This window comes from Phaethon lepturus, unplaced genomic scaffold (assembly GCF_000687285.1).
Source record: "Phaethon lepturus isolate BGI_N335 unplaced genomic scaffold, ASM68728v1 scaffold39794, whole genome shotgun sequence".
Classification (NCBI taxonomy): domain Eukaryota; kingdom Metazoa; phylum Chordata; class Aves; order Phaethontiformes; family Phaethontidae; genus Phaethon; species Phaethon lepturus.
Genome location: NW_010536266.1, coordinates 34,515 through 40,105, shown reverse-complemented (window position 1 = coordinate 40,105; position 5,591 = coordinate 34,515).

The window sequence follows — 5,591 nt, the reverse complement described above, 5'->3', positions numbered from 1 at the left end:
TGGGGAAGCACTTGATCCCAGAGTTACTGTGACCTTTCTGAGTCACTTTTGGGCAAAAGTTATGGCTTTGGTGCCTCAGATTCTTCATGTATAAAATGAGACTTCACAGTCGTGAGGTATGAACCTTCATTTGATCAGACTGGAAAGGGGGTGGAGGTCCTGTGGTGGTTGTCTGCTGAAGTGCAAGGAGTAGGGATTAGCAGGTCCTCAGATGACTCACACTCCTTTAGCAGTACAATTCCGTGAAAATAAGTTGCTAAATAACCTGCACATGGTGTGAGGGAGTGAGGGGTCAGAGGCAAGCAGGCTCCAGAGCAGACAGCAGCCTGGGCAAACAAGTCCTTGAATCATCCACATGTGTTAGCATGCATAGCCAGCACCTCAGCGTCTTTGCTGATGGTTGTTGCAGGTAATCCATAGGCTGTACACCTGGAAATGAGGCATATGTAATAATTTTTGAAAAGAGCAGTGAGAGGACTTGTTTTATTTTTTCTGAATATGAAAATTTAAGCATTTAAATAGCATTTAACCAAGTAACCCACAGCCCATTGGTATCAACTATTTGTTGAGTTTAAACTGACATTTCATAAGTATTTTAATTGATACCGCACTAACTTACTATAGGTATCTTCTTAAGTGCCAATTATCTGCCTCAACATTCCCCACAATTTAAGTTTGTTAGTAAGAAGCTAATTACACTAGTTTATTGCTGATGGAATTACATGAAGAGTAGATTTCGCTCTTACATACTTATTAGACCTCAATAAGTGATCCTTAGCAGTCTGTTGCTATTCAATTAACAAGTAATAACTTCCTTAATGAATCTAATTGAAATGCTTATTTCAGTCAGGCACCTAATATAAAGCACTTTACTTTGAGCACTTTTCTGAGTGCTAGTCTTGTTTACTTAACAAGAACAAAATGGGGCCGCTGAGGAAAACTCCGAGACTGTGAGTTCAGTTCTGCCAAACAGTTCTCGCTGCCAAACATGACCAGAAGTAATTTGCCAGGTGATTTCTGTTCTACAGAAGTATCACGGGAATAAACCAAGACATTTCTCTCTGAGGGTTTAAATCCATGGAGAGGATTCTGCAGCATGAAATTCTTCTAGCACATTAGCTCTGCCTCCTTGTGATGGATGTAAAAACACCTGCTGCCCCACTGGGAGCTGTGCAGCTAAGCTCTGGTGCACTGCCATGGACGCTGTCATTGAGTTCTTGTTACAGTTTGACTCTCTTAAAAACTCACTCCTTTTCTTTATGAGTGTGCACATTTGGCTTGAGAGATTGATAGAAGTATGATGATGGCTATATTTAATGATGTAAAACTATCAATGTAATTACAGCCAAAAAGAGGATATAACTGGAGGGTTTTATACTGTTCCATGTACTTCAGCGAGACTGACACTAAATCACCTTGAATTTAGCCTTTGCTCACATGCATAACCTGTGCTGCACTGTCTTAAGTGACCATTCCTGCGGCTATGTGGAGACAGCTTCCTAACAAAAGTGGCGAAGAAGTGTGTGCAGTGTATCTGGGGCTGTGCGCACCGTACGTGGTGAGCTGTTAGGTTGGGAGAAGGGGAGGAATCTTAACTGGGATTTTTGTAGTCTAGGAAATGATAACTTGCTTTATCCATTTATGGGATGGGAAGACCCAACAATGGTTGGCTCACAAAGGTATTTTTTGTTTTAGGATTAAAAGTCTGGTTTCTCCTGTAATGAGAATTTGTGTCTGTGGATAAATGCCAGGAAATATTTTCAAGCAACACTAAGAAATTACTCCGTTTGGCAATGTTAGTTTATGGACAGTAACCTTTTCTCAAGAATTTTTAGCAGATAGATTTAGTGTCAAAAAACCCCCGTAATAGTCTGTAATACCTTTTGCAGGTTTATTAACAACTTTTTAATGTATGCCTTCTACTCATTGAATTCAAAGACCTTATTGATACCTTTGCAGCTGAACTGATTATTGCGGTAAGAGAGAGACTTCCTGAAAGAAGCCAAGAGAAATTATTCATTTAACATATTCTGATTTTAGTAAACTTCCATTTAACCTCCAGGGTTAATTAAAAAAAATATGACTGGTTGGCTGGCATAAATTTATTAAATCAGACAGAAACTGAGTTCAGGATAGTACATTTAATGTCAACTTTTGTAATATTCTTGGGGAAAAAAATCCACATAGACTTATTAGTATTCCAAAATTGCTTTATTTTAAAACAACCACTGTAACAGCAAAGCAACCCAGCTAGGAAAATAACCCCCCCAAAAATGAAAACACATTCTACAACTTTGGATAGTTCAGAAATAATTAAATAAGGTATCAGGGACCTCATAGGTCTGTGGTTATTGGTTGAAGCGCTGTCTTCATCATGAGGTATTAGCTAGTCAGTGTCTGTAGCTTCTTTGGGTTGGAATTAGGGGATTTGGTATGTTTTCCAGAGATGCCATGGTTCTTCCCTGTGCCTACAGGGTGAATGATACACATCATAGCTGGCATCTTTGTTAATATCTGAACAGAGAGCAAGGATTAAATGGGCCTAACAGCTAAGAGGATTTTCGAAGGCATGAGTGGTATTTAGACATGTATCTCCTGCTGGTTTCTGTTGGTTTTCCAGACTTGCTTTGAGATTCCTGGTTTGGTGTGGGTCTGTCTGCCCACTGCTCTCCCTGACCCTGTTATGGACAAGCTACTTATGGGTGTTTGATGGAGATCAGGGAGAATTTTCAGAGGTACAAATATCAACACCCAAGTTACATTGATGGGATGGAGGACCCCATGCTTGATAGGAAAGAGCTAATAGAGAACTATGCTGGAGAAGGTTCTGTCTTGTCATTCATGCTATGACAAGCTTGGAAGTGAGATGAGGTGGCATAACAAAGGTGCAGTCTGACTTTTTGAAGCTGGGCTCCTCTGAGCCTGACTTGACCTTGCATCTGAAGCAGCAGGAAGTGGGGCTAGAATATCCTATGAGGCAGCAGCCAGCGACAGGAGAAGCCTTCATTGAAAGGACTTTATGAAAAAACAAATGAGCACTGAAATACCGAAGGGAGGCTTCAAGACAGGTTAGTTCCTGTGCAGAACAAGTGAAACTATGTTTTAGAGAACACAAGGAAGAGTACAAAATAATCCAGCACTGGATTTAGATAGAAACTGCTGATGTTGTTAGCTGTGTGGCATTTCTGCAAGATTTTATTAGAAGCCAACATCATAAAGCTGTCCATTCTGTCAACCACTTTCAGGGCAAACATTGTCTCCCCTGCCCCCAATTGAGATGACAGGTTCCTAAGGGGTTTTAGTCTGAAATGTAACAAAAAGTGTATTTTTGGCAACTGATCTTGCTTTGTGTCCTATGTGATATTTTGTCCCTCCTGGCCTGGAATATCTTATGTAGTCAGAGCCTCTTGAGGCACACCCCTCAATTAGGGAGAAATTCTACCTGGAGTTTTGTTCCTGTGTAAGAGAAAAAACAGCCTTTTACCAAGTACTGCAGTTTAACTGAAGCAGCAGCAGCAGGAGCTAGCAGGGAATGCTTGCAGTACGGAACATATCATGTATAGTAAAGTGTCATTTTCAAGTCCTTTCTGAACTATCCATCCCAGTAATGAAGCAGCTCTGAAACACCATGTGACTTTCGCACAGTGTGTTGCACTCTGTGTAACCTCGCCTTTGATCATGATGTCACTTTAGATGAAAGACTCACATGGAGAGAGGTACATTGTGCGTTAGGATCAGCTGATAACCCTCTGGGATCTGAACAGTGAAGGACTGTTTGAGATGTGCACTCCATGCTTGTCAAAGAGAAAAAAGTGCTGCAATAAAAATAGTAGTTGGATATCCAAACTCACCTCTGTTTGGGTAGAAGGAAGACTTCACCTTTATGCAGAAAGACCTGCTTAATCTGAAAGTTTTCTGAGAAAGGATTTGAAGGATGAGTAATCATTTTTAGTGCCTTTCAGTTCACGCTCCTAATTCAGCTCAGTGATTTCGTGAATGCTTGAGTAGCTCTAGGTGGCCCTGCTTGAGCAAGGGGCTTGGACCCCATGCTCTCCAGAGGTCCCTTCCAACTTCAACCATTCTGCGATTCTGTGATTTTGATATTTTGATACCCTTTACTTGAGTGTTACCAATAGAAGTGAAACACACACCACAAAACACCCTCTTCTGCTTCCATTAGCACAAGCAGCTCCCCACGGGGTAGTCTCAATGTGCTCAGCGGGTGCCTTTATATCGCTTTTCTCTTGTGCCTGGCAGCTTGGTGTTTGGTGCCTTACTTTCCAGTTGAGTGTAATATACGATGTGCTTTTGCAGTGAATTTGAAACCAGGCAAACTTACAACCACATGTACTGTGGTCCAGGAATGACAAGAGGACTCCAGGCACAAAATGTCAGCTGGCCTAAGCAAGCCTGTTCAGCTCCCATTGCAGTGCCTGCTGGAAGACCTTCGCTCCCATTGCAGTGCCTGCTGGAAGACCTTCAAAAACACAAAAAAAGCAGACCGTTCCCACAAAGGCATTTTTCTTACTCTGAAGCCTTGATCTCCTTATCAAACAAATGTGGCCAGAGATGATGTTGGGGGCTGTGTTACAGCAAATGCTTTCCTGCAGATGTGCATCCTGTTTTGCTTTGGCCTTGCTCACACCTCCTTAGCATTTGCTTTCTGGGAATGTCTGAATGATTGAGAGTGAAGGCCTGGCCCCATGCAGCTCTGCCATCTCATTCGATGGAGTCCGTATTTCACCCACGCTAACAGTGACAGAGACTGAATGTCAGAGCTGCATGCACAAGCTTTCACAGAAATCAATTCTCACAGACAGCATTAATATTGGAAGTGCTTCTTGCTCACCTAATCGTTGGCCAGGCACAACAACCTGTGACTAATAGCCATTCACGGTTATACAGCATGGCCTGATTACAAAAATTTGCCATTAGTCCGTAACAAAAAAAATCTCAAGCTGTTAATTGACCAACATGTATTCCTGAGGAAATCAGAGTAATCAGATGGATATTCATTGCACAGAAAGGGAAGGTACAGCTAGCTTGTGCATTGCTTTTATGATTCATCTGCGCTGAGCTACTTTTGATTTTTTTTTTTCCTGATGTGGGGCCACTATTGTGAATCAATGATTTGAGAAATAAGCCTGTGCTTAAAGTGACCCAAAGTAAAAGCCAGTTGCCACCTTTGTTCTCTTACTAGGCAGCCATCCATTTCTGTGCAGGAGCAGACATGTTATAGGCTGTCATACAGCTACAGAAGCAAACCAGTGAGCTCATGGTCTGCCTTTGCCAATGTTTAAGGTCAGCTACTGGAAAAAGTTACAAAACGGCTATTACAGCCAGGTATGATCCTGCAGAAGGGCCTTTACTGAGAACTGTTATTCTTTGCCCATTTCTGTGCAAGTCACTGGGACTCTGTCCTGGAAAAACAGCCTCTGATTTGCAAAACAAGGACACCAAGAGGTGTGCAGGTTAGTTTGGGGGTGGATTTTTTTTTTTGGCCGTTCAAGTTTTCTTGTAGTAAACTTCCTTTTTTGTTGACAGATGGAGACCATTCCTGAAAATGGTCAGGACAGCTTGTCCGTGTGGTA